At 36.9% G+C, this 22,184-nt stretch overlaps 1 protein-coding gene and 1 long non-coding RNA gene across 17 annotated transcripts in view; one reads left to right on the forward strand and one right to left on the reverse strand.

Annotated features, from left to right (window-relative positions):
- Positions 1–22,184, forward strand: part of LOC147369033 (uncharacterized) — a 1,040,253-nt gene that overhangs the window by 930,864 nt on the left and 87,205 nt on the right. The gene's annotated exons all lie outside the window — the stretch shown is intronic.
- Positions 1,916–22,063, reverse strand: LOC147369037 (uncharacterized). Its single transcript, XR_015167216.1, has 3 exons — positions 21,898–22,063; positions 12,053–12,238; positions 1,916–2,052 (listed from the first exon to the last, which is right to left on the reverse strand). It is a non-coding gene; the product is annotated as an uncharacterized LOC147369037 (long non-coding RNA).

Genomic DNA, 22,184 nt, shown 5'->3' on the forward strand with positions numbered 1-22,184 from the left:
GAGGGTCACCATTCAGGGATCCAGATGAGAAATAAAATAGTTCAACTGTACTGGCATTATCACTGTCAGTCACTGGGGCTCCCCTGGTGGCTCAGTGGTAAAGAATCTGCCTGCCAATGCAAGAGATGCAGGTTCTATACCTGCCTGGCTCAGGAAGGTCCCCAGGAGAAGGAAATGGCAGCCCACTCCAGTGTTTTTGCCTGGGAAATCCCATGGGTAGAGGAGCCTGGTGGGCTACAGTCCATGGGGTCCAAAGGAGTAGGATAGGACTTAGTGACTAAACAACAACAATGGATTACTAAAACAATGGACTTATGTAATCTTTTATTTGGTTTTTTAAAAAGATCAACCTAAAAGAAAACCTAACCATCTGTCATAGACTGAATGTTTGTGTACCCTCCAACTGTATATGTTGAAATCATAACACCCAGAATGTGATGGTATTTAGAAGTGAAGCCCTTGTGACATTTAGATAAGGTGATGAGAGTGGAGCCCTGATTATGGGATTAGGGTTCTTATAAGAAGAAGATATGAGATCAGAGCCCTCCCTCTCCCTGCCCTGTAAGGACAAAGAGAAGAAGGTCATCTGCAAGCCAAGAAGAGGACCCATACCAGAACCCAACCACATCAGCACCCAGTCTCAGACTTCCCATCTCCAAAACCATAAATGTCTATTGTTTAAGCCACTCATTCTGATATTTTGTTGTTGCAGTTGAACTAAACCAGTAGTAGTGCTTAGATATTAACAATAATATTATTTTGTATTGGCCTAAATATAAAATTAGAACCATTGATTTAAAGAAAAAGCTTACTGATAGATGCATAGCTTTAGAGTTACAAACCTTTCACTCACTCCTTAATCTATAAGATGGACCTTTTTATATTTGGAGGAATTTTAAAGGCAATTTCCCAGATCTCTGGTCAAAACTTCCCCAGATACACCAAAATATCATCAAAGTGGAAATTTACTCTCACCTTAATTCCTTGCATTTCTCAACAAAGCAAAGAAATATAGAATCCCACTCAATAAATAGCCAGCCTCAGCCATTAGTATCTGTGCTGAGATACTTTTCCTCCAGTCTTAGAATCTTTGTGTAGTAGTGTTTTCCTGATTATGGCAGAAAGAGCTCTCTAAGTGACATTGAACCCAGGTCACATATGCAGTTGGCCCAAACTTTACTGTTAATCAATTGTCTTAGCCATTTTATGGTTTTTATCTAATTGTTTATTCGTGGGCTGAGCTAATACCTCTCAGCCAAGCAAATTTTTATGGCTCTGTGTATAATTTCTGAACAAATAGGGTATATAATGGCAATAAAAGTGCTGACACACTGCTTTCTCTAACGGCATGAGTGGCCTCAGTATTACAAAGCACACTTTTATTGCATCCTTATACCAGGTCGTTTATATGAAGCATGGATTGAAATATAATTTAGAAGTATGATGTTGGTACTTGAACCCCGTAGCTAGAATATGAAAGCCATCAAACAAATAAACAGACAATATAAATGATCCAGAAACAGAAAACAACTGATTCACCAAGGCCTCTAATAACTTAAGCATGGCTATTAGAGTCTTTTAGAGTGCATGTCTAAATCAGGCTTTTGGAAAAACAAAAAATTTCCCTTAGTTCTTATCCAAATCACCTTTGAACTGAAATGTTAAGACAGTTGGGACTATAGTACTTTTGGCTTATATTAAAGAAAAAAACTTTTTGTTAATAAAAACTAATATTGTGTGGGTGTGTATTTGTGTGTGTGTGTGTGTGTGTAAGGATGTTTTCTTGGGACACTAAATTTAGGGAACAGTATTATTGACCTTATCCATCCTTTCTATAATTTAACCTCAATATTTATATTCTTTTTACAAACTAGAAAGTAAAATAAGCAAGAGAATAGGAAAATGAAGAAGGCCATTTCTCTCTTTGACAGTATTTACTAAACATCATTAAAGTAGTTACAGCAGGCTCCAGGCATTGGGTGGCTGATTAGGAGGGTTGATTCTGAAATCTCACATGTTGATAAATTCAGCAAACATTATAATGGACTGATACTGTAGAAAGAAAAGTAGGAGATGAGTTAGTAATTGAGTATTTTTATCTTATCTAAGGTTTGATTTATCACTCTCTCTTTCCCTCTTCTCTTTCCTGACCCTACTCCTACCTCAACCTTACTGATTACAGTAGGTGGAGAAACAATATTACTCTGGAAATATAAGAAATATTCACTTAATGAATGAGAGAGTGGGTTAGTGCAAGAAAGAGAATTAACTGGATTGGGGAAATGTAGTTTTCAAAATATCTTGATGTATTAATTCAGTATTTAAGGGAACTAGACTCCACCAATGACAACCCACTCCAGTGTTCTTGCCTGGGGAATCCCAGAGATGGGGGAGCCTGGTGGGCTGCTGTCTTTGGGGTCACACAGAGTCGGACACCACTGAAGCGACTTAGCAGCAGCAGCAGCAGACTCCACCAAAATTTTATATAGACCTTCTAACTAGTGCCATTTTTTGTTGTTAGCCTTATTCATCTTTTTTGAGCTCATCTCCCACCCTAAGTTTCTTCTTCTTTGTCCTATAGGCTGTTAAGTGCCTTTCTGCTGCTTTCAGGTTACTGGAAATCTCCTATTTTATATAAGTTTATGCATCTCCCTACCCTACCCCTCGTGTTTTTTCTCCTTCCCCCTCTATCCAGTCACATTTCAGAGAAATTTCTCATCTCTCAACTAGATGCTGTTTTTATTAACATGATTCACAGTCAAGTATAATAAATAAGGAACAATTTCCATAATGATATTTTGCATTTAAAAAAATACATATTTTTTGCTTAAATGACTCTCTGTGTGAAAGTATGTTTCAGTTAACAACTTATACATTTTTATTCTTTTCTGGCCACCTCCTGGCTCAGGCATTCTCTGTCATTCTATTTAATCAGTGTCTCTAGCCTCAGTGGAATACTAGAACGTTCATGGACATTGGAATGCAGATTAAGCCTCAAATACCAGCTCCCTCAACAACTAGCCTAGTGACCTTGAACAAGTTATCAAATAACCTTTTGGGCCGTCTGCAAGAAGTTGGTAATAACTACTTTGTTAAAGTGGTTCAAAAAGGATATACATAAAGATACTCAAAGAGTACCTCATTGCAGGCACTTGATAAATATGGTATCTATTGATTAAATGATTCACATTTAATGGTATCATAAATGCTAAGGTAGAAAAGCACTTGAGATCATTGAGTTACATCCTCCTTATTTACGGATGAGAAAGCTGAGATTCAAGAGAAGTCAAGTGTTTTACCAAAGTTCACTAAATAATTAGAACACGGGTTAGAATCTAGGGCTGAGGCATGATTTAATTAATGATGGTCATATTATTTTGCACACCTGCCCCTCAAAGCCCTGCCTTACTTTGAATTTTGCTGCTTTTTATTACTATGCCCTTCTACCCACACACTATTTTAGGACAATTCTCCTTTCCCCTCTCATCTTTGTTTTTCTTCTAAAAGAGAACTTTATCTTATTATCTCATAATCATGAAGGTAACTGGACTGTTGCTCACTGAGTACCACCCTCCCTCTCCTTCCCTGCTCCTATCAGGAAGCAGTTCCACAGTCTCTACTTTAGATCTGCCACGTTTGATTCTGTGTTTACATTGCTAATTTCTCCTGGACAGTCAGTTCTTAATTTTGCCTCTTCAATCTCTTCTAACAGTTGAAGTGACCACCCTTTTCTAGAACATTATGTTTTCTAAATATTTCCTAGTCTAGGGTATAAAATGCATATATTCATTTCATGGTAAAGTTAAATTACTTTCATTAAAACTTAAAATGATTAAACAACATGTTATAGATATTTCTAATCACAGGAAGATACTGGCTTCCAATTTTTTTTTAATCTTACTGCAAAACATTCTCCAAAAAAGATTTAGGTTGAAACAGTCAGATTTAACACCCTTCAGTTTCTGGATTTCTGTTTCTCTAATTGTGGTTCTACTGATTTTACTTTTATTTTCCTCAGTAGTCCTCTAAATGTCCAAACTGCCAGAACGACAACAACAAAAATATATAAAAATGCATAATTAAATTTTTATCCATTAATTTTTTTTTAAATCTAGAAATTATGTGTTTATCTTTTTAAAGAAATAAAACTTGAGATAGAGCCAAAGTTTTATCCAATCCCTCCACTTTTCTTTCTCTAAGAACAACCATTAACCTGAAGTTGGCTCTTGTCAATCTAATTCATGCTTTTTCCGATTGAAATACATACAGATATACATATAAGCTGTAAATACTGCTGACTGTTTTAAACAAAATTACAATATTATTTTGGATATATATTTTGCATGACTAATTTTTTCTTTTCAGTATTTTATGTTTCAATCATGTGTTAAAACATGTATTTCTAATCTATGAATGTCAACTGTTTAAAAAGGGTTTTATGAACATACCAGGGTTTATTTATTACATCCAGTTTTGCAGCTATGATAAGTAATGCCAGGTGACCATTCCTGGACTTGTTTCTTTTTTGTACTCGTATAAGAGCAACTCTGTGCAGAATTCCTAAAAGCAGGAGTTGCTAGTTTACAGCTATGACTATCTTAAACCTAACTACATATTGATAAATTGTTTTCTACAATAATTTACATTTTTACCAGCAGTGTAACATAATTCCCATTTCATCATCTTCTTTGACAATTCCATGTGATGAAGCTCTCTTTTATTCCTATTTTACTTAGAACTATTTTTATTGTTATGAATGCCTTTTGGATTTATCAAACATCTTTTGTTCTGTAAATATTGGAATGAGAGTACTGAACTTTTCTCCTTTCATCTGTTAATGTGGTGATTCCCTTACAACATTTTTTCTAATGTAAAACATCTTTGCTTGTCTAAAATGAATTCTTATTGGTCTTGATGAATATTTTTTTACATTCTGAAATCACATTGACAACATTGCCTTTAAGACTTTTGAACTTATATTTACATATAAAACTACCCTATCTTTTTCCTATCTTAAACTATCTTATTTATTACAATAGTATATTAGTCCACACATTTTTATCTTTTTCTGTAGATTTGGCAGAAGTCACTCATAAAAATATATAGCTGAAGTATTTTTTTTAAAAACTGTCATGTGGAGTTTTAAAATTTACAAAAGTAACTTGAAATAGGAATTATATAAAAGTGTAAATATTAGTATTCCCATTTTACAGTTAGAGATATAGAAATTAGAAGACTTTCCTTATGGTCATGTGGCATTTACATGGAGAAGAAGCTAGAATTAAAACATCCATCTCCTCACCAAGGCACCATCTTCTTTTTTTTTTTTTTCTTTAAATCTGTTGAAATACAGTTGATTAAGCAAAGCCAAAGCCATTTTGTGGTGTTTTTACTCTTTTCTTTCAAGGCCTGATATGAGTACTCTGTCATCACTAAGGCCACAAGTGGCCAACTGAGTCTGCAAGTGATACCCTTTGATAGATGATCTCCAAAGAGCATAGTTCTGCAAGCACTTAAATGAAAAGAACATTTTGAATCTGCCAGGATGCCCAGATAATAGCTGGATCACCTTGCAGTGTTTCTGTACTTTTTTTCTCTAGGGAGGAATAGTAACATCCTAAAAACCAGAGGGATTTGAATTCTTACATCTGTTGTTTTCCGAGGTCTTAATTTCATTTTGTCATCCTCTTGATAGGGACCATCAGGTGGTGGCTGTATTATATGCAGACTTCAGAGTTTTATTCTCTCTTGCCACTTGATGAAAGCTCTCTTGAGAGCACACATGCAAATATACTCACTTCAGCAGCCAGAGTTTAATCTGCAGCCCTGGTGTGTGGATTCTCCATCAGAGAGCAAGATTCATTAAATCTGTCTTCTGCTATGACTCTGGGGAAGCCATCACTTGTTATCCTGCCCGGTAGAGCATGTTGTAGCACCTGCTTTATATTGTACCTTGCCACAAAGTGTCCTTTCTGGTAGAACATCAAACAACCAAGTATTCTCATTTCTTCTCAGAGGAGTAGAGGGGATATATACTGTTTTGAGTCCAACTTCAGCTGTGTGATAAGGTCCTATGTCCAGTTTTATCTTGAATAAAAGATAAATTGTAGAGAAAAAAACTAAACCTCATACACCATCAATCATCTACTTTCAAAGTTTGACATTTTTCATCATTGAGAAAATTAAGCAGAGATTAAGATAAAGTAGGATTTTGCAAAAGTTTTTTTAACTTAGCTTGATTTTATTTTAAATTTCTAAAATCCTTGTATCTATATTTTACTATTTTCCATTTTCTGAAACTTATCTGGCATTTTGAAAAAAGTCAACATATATGAAATATTATACCTTCATATATGCTAGAGTGTTTATTATTTGTAATAAGTCTATGAAAAGGGTATTTTTATTTCTAACTTACAGATGAAGAACTTTTAAGTTAGGAATTTTCCTGGTGGTCCAGTGGTTAGGATGCCAAGCTTCCCCTGCAGGGGGGATTAGTTTGATTCCTCTTCTGGAACTAAGATCTCACATGCAGCATGGTGCAGCCAATAAAACCAAAAATCCTTTAAGTAATACGCCCAAGATCATTACAAAGCTAGAGAACTGCTCTTAATTTGTAGCAGACACTGTTAGTTATATATCCAAAAACATTTGCCCCTCGTCATTGTTTCTTTCTTGTGGCTGACCTGGGATTTACTCTGATGCCCCTGGTAGCTCAGCTGGTAAAGAATCCACCTGCAGTGCAGACGATCCCAGTTCAATTCCTAGGTCAGGAAGATCTGCTGGAGAAGGGATAGGCTACCCACTCCAGTATTCTTGGGCTTCCCTTGTGGCTCAGCTAGTAAAGAATTTGCCTGCAGTTCAGGAGACCTGAGTTCGATTCCTGGGTTGGGAAGATCCCCTGGAGAAGAGAACAGCTACCCACTCCAGTATTCTGGCCTGGAGAATTTCATAGACTGTGTAGTCCATGGGGTTGCAAAGAGTTGGTCACGACTGAGCGACTTTCACACACACACACTTTTCCCCATGCTACCTACCATGTGCTAAGGAAAGGTAGCTCAATTTCTAGCTTGGGGCAAATTTGAGTCTCTAAGCCTACCATCAGTACCCAACTCTCCCTGCCCAAATTGGGTTTAGGGTTTAGAAACAGGGTGTAGTTCTGGTTAGTGTGATACTAAGGAAGCTCTGTTAGGGGGGATTCTAGAAAGATTTTTTATTCTTAAGAAAGAGCAGTTGCTGTTTTTCTTCTGCTGTGTTTTGTCTCTACATGTGATACAACTGCTATGGCACTAACTTTGTATCATTGAGAGGTGTTAGTGTGAGTGAGAACAAGTTCTCTGAGAATGACAGGAGAGAAAGTTTCTAGATCTCTGAAAGTGTGCTGTGTCCCTTGAATCCACCAACCTTGGAGCCACTTCAACTCAGACCTCCTTACTTAGAGGAGAAATTCATTTAACTTTGTTGAAGCCATCTGATCTATATCCAAAGTCATCCTAATGATACAAGAGCCAGGATTTCTGACTCAAATGCCAGCAAATAATTTTTCACAGAAACAACCACAACCGGTAGCCTCCTCGTGTGTCCATTTTTCACTGAATAATTATAGCTGTCAAGTAGAATTAGCATCATCCTTTAGAAACAGTTCACCAATTCAAATGCTTGTTGGAGCCAGTCAGTTAACCTAACTAGGGAGGGTAGGTTTTCAGAAGCCTGGAGAAGAGAGCAGCGACCAAATAACCTCGGGCAAATTGCTCCCCAGTATTTCCAGAGCTACTGGATGTTTTTATTTTTATTTTTTTTGAATTTTTTTAAAAGAAGGTTTCAAGAGCAGAATTTTGACAGGGACAGTCTTGATTTTAAAGTTTTGGCCACTGGTTTATTTTAAAAATATGCAAGCCAAACATAGCATGCATGCACTTTACATGAGATGTTTACTTGTGAATCTGTAACATCTACCTTAAAAGACTACCATTATTATCATATCTGTAATTTAATTGTGTCATACATGTGTGTTAGTTGCTCAATTGCGTCCAACTCTCTGTGACCCCACAGACTGGGGCTCGCTGGGCTCCCCTTTCCATAGGATTCTCCAGGCAAGAATAGTGGAGTGGTTTGCCATTTCCTTCTCCATATATTGATATCAAATAATTTGTGTGATTTTTACACTAGCCTTCAAAAAACAGAAACCCAGCAGTGTCAAGGAGATGGTCCTTTATCTCCGGCAGACTGTGGGATTTACCCCTTGACGATGTTCTTTCTTGACAAATTATTGCATCTGCAGAAATTCTTGGTTCTCAAAATAATAGTGAGTTTTGTTGTTGTCATTGTTTGTTTTAATGGAAAGTTTGCTTTAATGGCTTCAAAATGTGCCAAAGAAGATTTTTTAAAGTTTTAGAACTTTGAGAAGCTTATGGTAAGATTTTGAAATTCATCTGATGTTAGATTGAAATATCACAGACTTAAGTCTTTAAGAACAGCCAGAGCTTCGGAAAGAATGAATTCAGGAAAGGGCTTCAGAATTTTAGGGTCACAACATGACATATCTTAACCTGGAATAAGGGTAGTGGTAAAAATATTTCCCTTTCTTTTTCTTTGCTTTTAAATTGTATTTTCCCTAATTATTGTAGCACATGAGCATTCTAGAACATCTTTCAAGTAGTAAAGATTATAAAATATCAAAGTGAATGTTAAAAAAAAAATTGTCACCAGAGATAAGTAATACTAATATCTTGGTATAATTTCTCTCAGTATCCTTATTTTTTCCAAATCTTTATCTTATTTATTTGGGATCATATGACATAATCACTCTGTACCTTGTTTTCTCATTTTAACATTATTGAATCTGCTGAATTTTGAGGCCATCTTGATCTGTGATGGTAATACAGTTTTTTTTTTTCCTCCAGACATTAGGATTTTTTAAATTTATGTCTGAGATTCAATTGTTGTGCCAGCATGTACCTTATACTAATTTTACTTGGAATGCACTTGATCTGTGACAATAGCTCTCTTTGTCGCCTCATAAAAATTTCTGTTAAATAGTCTGCTTCTATCTCAGTTGCTGTGTGCTCCTTGGGAAAACTTCAGTATTAAGTCATATCTCTCCTGTTTTTCCTCTCTGAGCTTTTTTAAAGAAATAATTTCAGGGTTTTATTTGCCATCTGAGACATATTCAAGGTTTTTTTTTTTTAATTTAAAATAATAATAATTCAAACTCTAGGTTCCCTCTCTTATAATATCTTTATATAGGTCCAGTTTTATCTTTTTAATACTCTATAAAGCATAATGAAGGAATATCACTTAGAAGACTGTTTTTTAAATGACAAGGTGAAGAGAGTGTACTCAGACCTCTTATATGTCCCCAGTAGCAGAAGGAAACAGCCTTTGGATACATTCTGCTAGAATTTACCCAGCCTGTTTATCTACTTAGTCCACATTTCCACAGGCAAGTAAGAATTGAGGGTGCAATGTAAACTCTTCCCACTTCTGGCCATCTGTGGTCATATTATAGACTAGAAAGTAATTGCACCTGAATTAAAGTTAAAAATTAAGAGTTTAAACTTTACAGTCTAGCACAGTAAGTTGATTACAGGTATTTATCTTCATGCTCACATGATTAATTAATATAAAATGAAGCAAGGAAAAAGTTACAAACACAAAATACTTATGTACAAGTAGGACTAGAAGAATGACAAAGGAGACAGCAGTGGAAAAGAGATTTCAACTAGTTTGGGAAAGATATAAGATAGACAGTGAAGTTGTCTTAAGAATAGCAGAGAAGGCTAAAATCAAAATACTCCTATAAAGGGATAATGGTGAGAAAGTCTACCCATTAGAGCCATCAGAGAGTCTCAGGGAACACTTAAGATCAGGAGGAGGCCTGAGAGAGAAAAATATGGTGAAATTTAGAAGCCTCTCTCCCAGTAGGATGCACCCGGAATACTCCCTCGTCCCGTCACTGCAGATACAGACTTCTCACTGAAGCAGTTAAACTGAAGGATTTCTTAACTGTAGCCTACAGAGGAGGGTGTGATAATGAGCAGGACTAACTCTAAGGGATGATGTGGGTAAGGATGCTTATAAACCGTGAGGTCTCCATGCTTCCTCACCTGTTGGTTCTCAGAAAGCAGATAACCAGGTAAAAAATATGTAAGCTTTTGTTTTGAAACTCTGACCAAGAAAACCTAATGTTTTCCTTACCTTTACTAAACTTTAGGCTTCTTTCTAACTACAGGCATACCTTGTTTTATTGTGCTTTGCAAGTTCCCCCCCCACCCCACAAATTGAAGGTTTCTTGGCATCCTTGTATCCAGAAAATCTATTGGTACCGTTTTTTATTTTTCCAACAGTATTTTCTCAGTTTGTATCTCTATATCACATTTTAGTAATTCTTGCAATATTTTAAACTTTTCCATTACTACTTGTTATGGTGATCTGTGATCACTGATCCTTGATATTAATATTGTTTGGGGGCACCACAAACCACTCCCATGTTAAGACAGGACAAGGTTAATTGATAAATGTGTATGTCCTGACTTCATCACCAGTCAGCCATTCATACGCCATCTTTCCCCCCTCTTTGGGCCTTACTATTCTCTGAGATACAGTAGTATTGAAATTAAGCCAGTTAATAACCCGACAACATTGGCCTCTTAAGTGTTCAGTGGAAGAAAGAGTCACCTGCGCCTGTCAAAAGTTAGAAATGATTAAGTTTAGTGCGGAAAGCATCTTGAAAGCTAAGACAGGCCAAAAAGTAGTCCTCTTGTGCCAAACAGGTAGTCAAGTTGTGAATGTAAAGGAAAAGTTCTTGAATGAAGTTAAAAGTGCTATTGTAATGAGCACACAAATGATCAGAAAGTGAAAGAACCTAATTGCTGGTGTGGAGAAAGTTTTAGTGGCTTGTCACAATTTCATGACAAAACTTAAACATATGACAAATTGGTTTTTAATGCATGAGCAAAGAAATTGATTTCTTGAGATGGAATTTACTGCTGGTAAAGATACTGTGCAGACTGTTGAAATAACAACAAAATATTTAGAATATTATATAAACACTTGATAAAGCAGTGGCAAAGTTCGAGAAGATTGACACTAGTTGTGGGTAAAATTGTTTCAAACATCATTGCACACTACAGAGAAGTTTTTTTGTGAAGGGACGTGTTACTCGATGGCGCACACTTTGTTTTTGCCTTATTGTAAGAAATTGCCACCACTACCCGAACCTTTAGTAACCAGCACCCTGACCAGGCAAGCAGATCATGTCAACATGGAAGTAAGACGCTCCACCAGCAAAAAGAATTACAACTAGCTGAAGGCTCAGATGATGGTGAGCATAATTTAGCAGTAAAGTATTTTTAAAATAATTTTATTTATGATTTATTTATTTCTGGCTGTGCTAGGTCTTTTTGCTGTGTAGGCTTGTCTCTAATTGCACCTAGTAGGTTTAGTTGCTCTGTGGCATAAGGGATGTTCCTGGATCAGGGTTGAACCTATGTCTCCTGCATTGGCTAGCAGATTATTTACCACTGAGCCACCAGGGAAGCCCCCAATAAAATATCTTTAAGTGAAGGTATATACTTTGAATTTTTAGACATAATGCTATTGCTACAGTATACAATAGACATCCATATAGTGTAACTATATCTTTTATATGTACGAGGAAATCACAAATTTGTGTGACTTGTTTTATTGCAGTATTCACCTTACTGCAGTGATCTGGAACCAAATCTGCAGCTTCTCTGAGGTGTGCCTTTACAGGACTCTAACTGCTCTTTAGAAAATTTTATAAAGTATTTCTCTGCTCTTTTGGGATATAAATCTTCAACAACCCAGGAATGTCTTTCTCAAGGACCTGGGATCCCTCCCTTTGAAATGTAATCATCAAAAATGATAATGTTCCTCTCTCCCAATGTCTGTGGGAGGGTCAGAATCTGACTTCCACGGAGCCCATTAGGAAACTGCATTGCAGGCAGATTCTTTACTATCTGAGCTACCAGGGAAGCCCCCATTAGGAAACACAGATGGTCTAATCACATTGACTAGCCTCCTCCCAACTTACTTCAGTAGTTTGCCAGCAGCTCACCCTGTGCTTAAAACTCTCTCATCTTTTATTTCACAGGACTTGAGTTCAATCTCTTCCCATTATTGTAATAGTCTGGAATAGAGTCTTCTTTTCCTGTTTTATTCTGTCCATTGTAGTTTTTCTTTGACAGTTCAAAGATCTCAGAGTAAAGACCTGCGGATACTGAAATGTGTGAGGTCATAAGTGTTTTATTTTCATACTGTAGGAAGGCTCATTAGTGGCAAGGTCTGCTCACACACATGGAGCCTCTCATGTATCTCTCTTAAGTAGGTATCAGCAGCCAAGACTCAGTAGACATTTGAGAAAAGCTTCCAGTGATAAATAAAGAGAAGAAAAGCCCATGAGAGCATTTAACTAAGTGTACAGAGAGACAGAAAGTTGTATAAAAGAGTAAGCCAGAGGGGTAATGAAATTAGAGGGCTATGATTTGATTTGTTCTGGAAGAAGAACTCCATAATTCATTAGTATGGTAAAATTTCACAGGTTTGAATTACAAGAATAAATATGGGATGGTAGCTTTATAAAAGATGTGAGAAAATAAAAGCAAGAATGCCAAAGACAGAACACATACCCCTCCATCCCAAGACAAAATAGAAATGGAGAAATACAGGAAGCAAGAGAAAAGAGGAAAAATAGAAGAAAGGAATAGGTGTTTTAGAAAGTCTAAAAATGCCATGAGGCAAAATACATTAGAATCTTGCTAATTAAAAGATAGAGACTGTAAGACTATACTCTGAAAAAAATTAGCTTTGTGCTAGTTACGAGAGATAAAATATAAGGATACAATAAAGTCAAAACTACAGAAAAAAGATATGCAAGCCAAGTACAAACCAAAAGAAAGGTGACATTTCTTTTCTATAGCCTGTTTATATGCTCTTAGACCAAGGTTTTTAGTGGCGTTACTTAAACATTCTATATGCTATCAATTTTGATTTGTCAATCTATTACTGACAGAAATATAGTAAATCTTCTATTATCATGGTTATTTGGTTGTTGTTTTTTTGGTTTTTTTTCTTCATATGTTTTGAGACTACATATTAGGTGCCAGAAGATTAGAGATACTATGGCTTCTTAATAAATTTCATTAAAAAAATCGAAATGTAGTGAGTCCAGTTGTCATTAGTAACACATTTTTTTCTTAAAGTTTGTTTAAGCTGGTATTAACACAGCCACCTGAGCTTTACTTTGTTCATATTCTCCTGGTATGATTATTTATTTATTTATATATCCATCTTTTCTGAGACCTTATGTTTTTGATGTTTGTATTGTTAACAGCTTAAGGTTAAAATTATTTTTAATCTTACTGGATAATCTTTTTAATACACTCATAGTATATTTAGAGATATTGTTCTACAGATATGTTTATTTCTACAATTTATTTTTGCATTTTCTAATTATCTTCTTCACTGCATTTTTTTGTGATTTTTTTTTTTATTCATCCAATTTTATTTTATTTTTAAACTTTACATAATTGTATTAGTTTTGCCAAATATCAAAATGAATCTGCCACAGGTATACATGTGTTCCCCATCCCGAACCCTCCTCCCTCCTCCCTCCCCATACCATCCCTCTGGGCCGTCCCAGTGCACCAGCCCCAAGCATCCAGCATCATGCATCGAACCTGGACTGGCAACTCATTTCCTACATGATATTTTACATGTTTCATTGCCATTCTCCCAAATCTTCCCACCCTCTCCCTCTCCCACAGAGTCCATAAGACTGTTGTATACATCAGTGTCTCTTTTGCTGTCTCGTACACCGGGTTATTGTTACCATCTTTCTAAATTCCATATATGTGCGTTAGTATACTGTATTTATGTTTTTCCTTCTGGCTTACTTCACTCTGTATAATAGGCTCCAGTTTCATCCACCTCATTAGAACTGATTCAAATGTATTCTTTTTAATGGCTGAGTAATACTCCATTGTGTATATGTACCACTGCTTTCTTATCCATTCATCTGCTGATGGACATCAAGGTTGCTTCCATGTCTTGGCTATTATAAACAGTGCTGCGATGAACATTGGGGTACACGTGTCTCTTTCCCTTCTGGTTTCCTCAGTGTGTATGCCCAGCAGTGGGGTTGCTGGATCATAAGGCAGTTCTATTTCCAGTTTTTTAAGGAATCTCCACACTGTTCTCCATAGTGGCTGTACTAGTTTGCATTCCCACCAACAGTGTAAGAGGGTTCCCTTTTCTCCACACCCTCTCCAGCATTTATTATTTGTAGACTTTTGGATCACAGCCATTCTGACTGGTGTGAAATGGTACCTCATAGTGGTTTTGATTTGCATTTCTCTGGTAATGAGTGATGTTGAGCATCTTTTCATGTGTTTGTTAGCCATCTGTATGTCTTTTTTGGAGAAATGTCTATTTAGTTCTTTGGCCCATTTTTTGATTGGGTCGTTTATTTTTCTGGAGTTGAGCTGTAGGAGTTGCTTGTATATTTTTGAGATTAGTTGTTTGTCGGTTGCTTCATTTGCTATTATTTTCTCCCATTCTGAAGGCTGTCTTTTCACCTTGCTAATAGTTTCCTTTGATGTGCAGAAGCTTTTAAGGTTAATTAGGTCCCATTTGTTTATTTTTGCTTTTATTTCCAATATTCTGGGAGGTGGGTCATAGAGGATCCTGCTGTGATGTATGTCGGAGAGTGTTTTGCCTATGTTCTCCTCTAGGAGTTTTATAGTTTCTGGTCTTACGTTTAGATCTTTAATCCATTTTGAGTTTATTTTTGTGTATGGTGTTAGAAAGTGGTCCAGTTTCATTCTTTTACAAGTGGTTGACCAGATTTCCCAGCACCACTTGTTAAAGAGATTGTCTTTAATCCATTGTATATTCTTGCCTCCTTTGTCGAAGATAAGGTGTCCATATGTGCGTGGATTTATCTCTGGGCTTTCTATTTTATTCCATTGATCAATATTTCTGTCTTTGTGCCAGTACCATACTGTCTTGATAACTGTGGCTTTGTAGTAGAGCCTGAAGTCAGGTAGGTTGATTCCTCCAGTTCCATTCTTCTTTCTCAAGATCGCTTTGGCTATTCGAGGTTTTTTGTATTTCCATACAAATTGTGAAATTATTTGTTCTAGCTCTGTGAAGAATACTGTTGGTAGCTTGATAGGGATTGCGTTGAATCTATAAATTGCTTTGGGTAGTATACTCATTTTCACTATATTGATTCTTCCAATCCATGAACATGGTATATTTCTCCATCTATTAGTGTCCTCTTTGATTTCTTTCACCAGTGTTTTATAGTTTTCTATATATAGGTCTTTAGTTTCTTTAGGTAGATATATTCCTAAGTATTTTATTCTTTCCGTTGCAATGATGAATGGAATTGTTTCCTTAATTTCTCTTTCTGTTTTCTCATTATTAGTGTATAGGAATGCCAGGGATTTCTGTGTGTTGATTTTATATCCTGCAACTTTACTGTAGTCATTGATTATTTCTAGTAATTTTCTGGTGGACTCTTTAGGGTTTTCTATGTAGAGGATCATGTCATCTGCAAATAGTGAGAGTTTTACTTCTTCTTTTCCAATTTGGATTCCTTTTATTTCTTTTTCTGCTCTGATTGCTGTGGCCAAAACTTCCAAAACTATGTTGAATAGTAATGGTGAAAGTGGGCACCCTTGTCTTGTTCCTGACTTTAGAGGAAATGCTTTCAATTTTTCACCATTGAGGATAATGTTTGCTGTGGGTTTGTCATATACAGCTTTTATTATGTTGAGGTATGTTCCTTCTATTCCTGCTTTCTGGAGAGTTTTTATCATAAATGGATGTTGAATATTGTCAAAGGCTTTCTCTGCATCTATTGAGATAATCATATGGTTTTTATTTTTCAATTTGTTAATGTGGTGTATTACATTGATTGATTTGCGGATATTGAAGAATCCTTGCATCCCTGGGATAAAGCCCACTTGATCATGGTGTATGATCTTTTTAATGTGTTGTTGGATTCTGATTGCTAGAATTTTGTTAAGGATTTTTGCATCTATGTTCATCAGTGATATTGGCCTGTAGTTTTCTTTTTTTGTGGGATCTTTGTCAGGTTTTGGTATTAGGGTGATGGTGGCCTCATAGAATGAGTTTGGAAGTTTACCTTCCTCTGCAATTTTCTGGAATAGTTTGAGCAGGATAGGTGTTAGCTCTTCTCTAAATTTTTGGTAGAATTCAGCTGTGAAGCCGTCTGGACCTGGGCTTTTGTTTGCTGGAAGATTTTTGATTACAGTTTCAATTTCCATGCTTGTGATGGGTCTGTTAAGATTTTCTATTTCTTCCTGGTCCAGTTTTGGAAAGTTGTACTTTTCTAAGAATTTGTCCATTTCTTCCACGTTGTCCATTTTATTGGCATATAATTGTTGATAGTAGTCTCTTATGATCCTTTGTATTTCTGTGTTGTCTGTTGTGATCTCTCCATTTTCGTTTCTAATTTTGTTGATTTGATTTTTCTCCCTTTGTTTCTTGATGAGTCTGGCTAATGGTTTGTCAATTTTATTTATCCTTTCAAAGAACCAGCTTTTGGTTTTGTTGATTTTTGCTATGGTCTCTTTTGTTTCTTTTGCATTTATTTCTGCTCTAATTTTTAAGATTTCTTTCCTTCTACTAACCCTGGGGTTCTTCATTTCTTCCTTTTCTAGTTGCTTTAGGTGTAGAGTTAGGTTATTTATTTGACTTTTTTCTTGTTTCTTGAGGTGTGCCTGTATTGCTATGAACTTTCCCCTTAGGACTGCTTTTACCGTGTCCCACAGGTTTTGGGTTGTTGTGTTTTCATTTTCATTCGTTTCTATGCAAATTTTGATTTCTTTTTTGATTTCTTCTGTGATTTGTTGGTTATTCAGCAGCGTGTTGTTCAGCCTCCATATGTTGGAATTTTTAATAGTTTTTCTCCTGTAATTGAGATCTAATCTTACTGCATTGTGGTCAGAAAAAATGCTTGGAATGATTTCTATTTTTTTGAATTTACCAAGGCTAGCTTTATGGCCCAGGATGTGATCTATCCTGGAGAAGGTTCCATGTGCGCTTGAGAAAAAGGTGAAATTCATTGTTTTGGGATGAAATGACCTATAGATATCAATTAGGTCTAACTGGTCTATTGTATCGTTTAAAGTTTGTGTTTCCTTGTTAATTTTCTGTTTAGTTGATCTATCCATAGGTGTAAGTGGGGTATTAAAGTCTCCCACTATTATTGTGTTATTGTTAATTTCTCCTTTCATACTTGTTAGCATTTGTCTTACGTACTGTGGTGCTCCCGTGTTGGGTGCATATATATTTATAATTGTTATATCTTCTTCTTGGATTGATCCTTTGATCATTATGTAGTGACCTTCTTTGTCTCTTTTCACAGCCTTTGTTTTAAAGTCTATTTTATCTGATATGAGTATTGCTACTCCTGCTTTCTTTTGGTCCCTATTTGCATGGAAAATCTTTTTCCAGCCCTTCACTTTCAGTCTGTATGTGTCCCCTCTTTTGAGGTGGGTCTCTTGTAGACAACATATGTAGGGGTCTTGTTTTTGTATCCATTCAGCCAGTCTTTGTCTTTTGGTTGGGGCATTCAACCCATTTACATTTAAGGTAATTACTGATAAGTATGTTCCCGTTGCCATTTACTTTATTGTTTTGGGTTCGAGTTTATACACCGTTTTTGTGTTTCCTGTCTAGAGAATATCCTTTAGTATTTGTTGGAGAGCTGGTTTGGTGGTGCAGAATTCTCTCAGCTTTTGCTTGTCTGAAAAGCTTTTGATTTCTCCTTCATACTTGAATGAGATCCTTGCTGGGTACAATAATCTGGGCTGTAGGTTATTTTCTTTCATCATTTTAAGTATGTCTTGCCATTCCCTCCTGGCTTGAAGAGTTTCTATTGAAAGATCAGCTGTTATCCTTATGGGAATTCCCTTGTGTGTTATTTGTTGTTTTTCCCTTGCTGCTTTTAATATTTGTTCTTTGTGTTTGATCTTTGTTAATTTGATTAATATGTGTCTTGGGGTGTTTCTCCTTGGGTTTATCCTGTTTGGGACTCTCTGGGTTTCTTGGACTTGGGTGATTATTTCCTTCCCCATTTTAGGGAAGTTTTCCACTATTATCTCCTCAAGTATTTTCTCATGGTCTTTCTTTTTGTCTTCTTCTTCTGGAACCCCTATGATTCGAATGTTGTAGCGTTTAATATTGTCCTGGAGGTCTCTGAGATTGTCCTCATTTCTTTTAATTCGTTTTTCTTTTATCCTCTCTGATTCATTTATTTCTACCATTCTATCTTCTAATTCACTAATCCTGTCTTCTGCCTCTGTTATTCTACTATTTGTTGCCTCCAGAGTGTTTTTAATTTCACTTATTGCATTATTCATTATATATTGACTCTTTTTTATTTCTTCTAGGTCCTTGTTAAACCTTTCTTGCATCTTCTCAATCCTTGTCTCCAGGCTATTTATCTGTGATTCCATTTTAGTTTCAAGATTTTGGATCAATTTCACTATCATTATTCGGAATTCTTTATCAGGTAGATTCCCTATCTCTTCCTCTTTTGTTTGGTTTGGTGGGCATTTATCCTGTTCCTTTATCTGCTGAGTATTCCTCTGTCTCTTCATCTTGTTTAAATTGCTGAGTTTGGGGTGTCCTTTCTGTATTCTGGCAGTTTGTGGAGTTCTCTTTATTATGGCGTTTCCTCACTGTGTGTGGGTTTGTACAGGTGGCTTGTCAAGGTTTCCTGGTTAGGGAAGCTTGTGTCGGTGTTCTGGTGGGTGGAGCTGTATTTCTTCTCTCTGGAGTGCAATGAAATGTCCAGTAATGAGTTATGAGATGTCTATAGTTTTGGGGTGACTTTGGGCAGCCTGTATCTTGAAGCTCAGGGCTGTGTTCCTTTGTTGCTGGAGAATTTGCTTGGTATGTCTTGCCCTGAACTTATTGGCCCTTGTGTGGTGCTTGGTTTCAGTGTTGGTATGGAGGCATTTGATGAGCTCCTGTCAATGAATGTTCCTTGGAGTCAGGAGTTCCCTGGAGTCAGGGTTTGGACTTAAGTCTCCTGCTTCCGATTATCGGTCTTATTTTTACAGTAGTTTCAAAACTTCTCCTTCTATACAGCACCATTGATAAAACATCTACATTAAAGATGATAAGTTTCTCTACAGTGAGGGTCACTCAGAGAGGTTCACAGGGTTACATGGAGAAGAGAAGAGGGAGGAGGGAGTTAGAGGTGACCCAAATGAGATGAGGTGAATCAATAGTGGAGAGAGTGGGCTAGCCAGTAGTCACTTCCTTATGTGCACTCCACAACTGGACCACTCAGAGATGTTCACGGGGTTATACAGAGAAGAGAAGAAGGAGGAAGGTAACAGAGGTGGCCAGAAGGATAAAAGGGGGGAATGAAAAGGAGGGAGACAGATCCAGCCAGTAATCAGTTCCCTAAGTGTTCTCCACCATCTGGAACACACAGAAATTCACAGAGTTGGGTAGAGTAGAGAGGGGTTAGGGAGGAGACACAGGCGACCTGGTGGAGAAAAAGGAGGGTCCAAAGGGAGAGAGAGCAGTCAAGCCAGTAATCTCACTCCCTAGTGAAAAATGGGTCCTGAAGATTGGGTCCTTAAAGGTACAAAATTGGTAACAAATACATAAAAGCAAAAATCAAAAATCTAGAGTAGAGTTTGGAATTTCAAAAATTCGATGTTAAAGAAAAGAAGAAGGAAAAGAAAGAGAGAAAGAACGAACAAACAAAAACAAACAAGGTCGCGAAAATTATAAAGTACAGGTACAAAATTGATAACTAATACCAGAAAGCGAAAATTAAAAATCTAGAGTAGAGTTTGGAATTTCAAAAATACGATGTTAAAGAAAAGAAGAAGGAAAAGAAAGAGAGAAAAAACGAACGAACAAAAACAAACAAGGTCGCGAAAATTATAAAGAAAGTACAGGTACAAAATTGATAACTAATACCAGAAAGCAAAAATTAAAAATCTAGAGTAGAGTTTGGAATTTCAAAAATACAATGTTAAAAAAAAAAAAAAAGAAGAAAAATAAAGAGAGAAAACAAACAAACAAATACGAACAATGTCACAAAAATTATAAAGAAAATACAGGTACAAAATTGATATCAAATACCAAAAAGCATAAATTAAAAATCTAGAGTAAAGTTTGGAATTTCAGATATACAATGTTATATAAAAGAAGAAGAGAAAGAAACAGAGAAGAAGAAAAAAAAAAGAAAAAAAAGTCACAGAAATTATATAAAAAAAAACTATAGGTACAAAATTGATAACATATACCAAAAAGCGAAAATTAAAAATCTAGAGTAGAGTTTGGAATTTCAAAAATACAATGTTAAAGAAAAGAAGAAAAAAACAAAAACAAACAAAAAAAAACAAGGTCAAAAAATTATAAAATATATATATGTGAAGTTTGCTGAAGAAGAAAAAAATAGGGTCTTTTTTTTTTTTTTTTTGCAAAGTAATAGGTTATAAAAGTGAAAATTAAAGGAACAATAGAGGACTTAAAATTTTTTTTTTTTTTTTAGTTAAAAAAAAAAAAGAAAGAATGATCGTAAAAATAATAAAAATATATCTAGGACTTTTTTGTTTTTTTTTTTGTGGGTGTTGTGGGTTCAGTTCATTTTTGGCTAGTTCCTTGGTCAGATTTATATTTCTCAAGATCTATAGGCCCCTTCCTATGTAGTCCGTAGTAACCACAGGGTTTTGATCTATTGCCTGTAGCTTCCAAGGCGTTTCCCTCTGTTATATCTTCTTCTGTTTGCTAGTCTCTTCAGTATCTGGTTTCCGCCCTGACTCAAAGGGCACGGTGGAGGACACTTTTTTTTTTTTTTTTTTAGGCTTACTTGTTCAGTCGCGCTGTGGGGATGGAGGGAGGGATGCTGCAAACAAATAACACTGGCGTGGGCTCGCAGTGCCTCAGCCACCCTGGGTCTGCCCCCGCTCACGGCGCGTGTAGGCGCCTGTGGACAGGCCCTCCCTGTCCACACTGCTCGGACTCTAGGTTGTTCTGCCGGGAACAATCCGAGGCTGGCCCTGGGCTGCATGCACCTCCCAGGTCCAAGCCGCTCAGGTTCAGGCACTCGGGTAGTCCTCAGAGGCGCAGACTCAGTTGGGCCTGCGTTTTGTGCTCTTCCCAGGTCCGAGCGCCAATTTGCTCTTCCCAGGCGAGCGCCAATGCTGCGACTTATCGCCTCCCCGCCACTCGGTTATCTGGATGTAAAACCGGCGCACCTTCTCAGGCAGATGTTGACCGTCCAGACCCCCAAGAAGTTTTAGTCAGCAAAGAAGCCTGCTTACAATTTTATAGATAATGTCTCTCTGGGGCTGCGATTGCCCCCTTCCGGCTCTGGCTGCCTGTCACCGGAGGGGGAAGGTCTGCAGCCGGCTATCTCTGTTCAGTCCTTTGTTCTGTGTGCGGGCCTGGCGGTCTTAGGTTAGGGCTGGCTTTTCGCGTGGTAGGTATCCCACAGTCTGGTTTGCTAGCCCAAATTATTTCGCTCAGATAGCGCTCAGGGTATTCAGGCCAGATTCTTACTCTCAGCGATGCAGCCCACGCCGCGCCTCCCTGCCCAGCCCCGGTTTGCTAATGGCGGATGCAGGCGCCTGCGCTGCTTCTCTGCTGGGGGAGTTACCGTAGGGCTCGCAATCTGCGAGTTTTAAATTGTTTATTTATTTTTTCTCCCTGTTATGTTGCCCTCTGTGCTTCCAAAGCTCGGCACAGATTCGGCAGTGAGAAGGTTTCCTGATGTTTGGAAACTTCTCTCTTTTTAAGATTCCCTTCCCGGGACGGAACTCCGTCCCTCCCTCTTTTGTCTCTTTTTTTTTGTTTGTTTTTAATATTTTTTCCTACCTCCTTTCGAAGAGTTGGGTTGCTTTTCTGGGTGCCTGATGTCCTCTGCCGGCATTCAGAAGTTGTTTTGTGGAATTTACTCGACGTTTAAATGCTCTTTTGATGAATTTGTGGGGGAGAAAGTGTTCTCCCCGTCCTACTCCTCCGCCATCTTGGCTCCTCCCTCTTTTTGTGATTTCTTAACTGCTTTTTATTAGTAGGCAAGTGTAACAAGATCTAAATTTAAATAATATTTATAAATAATAATAATTCAATGATTTAGGATTGTATTCATTCTGGACAACTTC

Source organism: Bos grunniens, chromosome 7 (assembly GCF_055505025.1).
Source record: "Bos grunniens cultivar Pamir isolate PY7600 chromosome 7, Bosgru_T2T1.0, whole genome shotgun sequence".
NCBI lineage: Eukaryota > Metazoa > Chordata > Mammalia > Artiodactyla > Bovidae > Bos > Bos grunniens.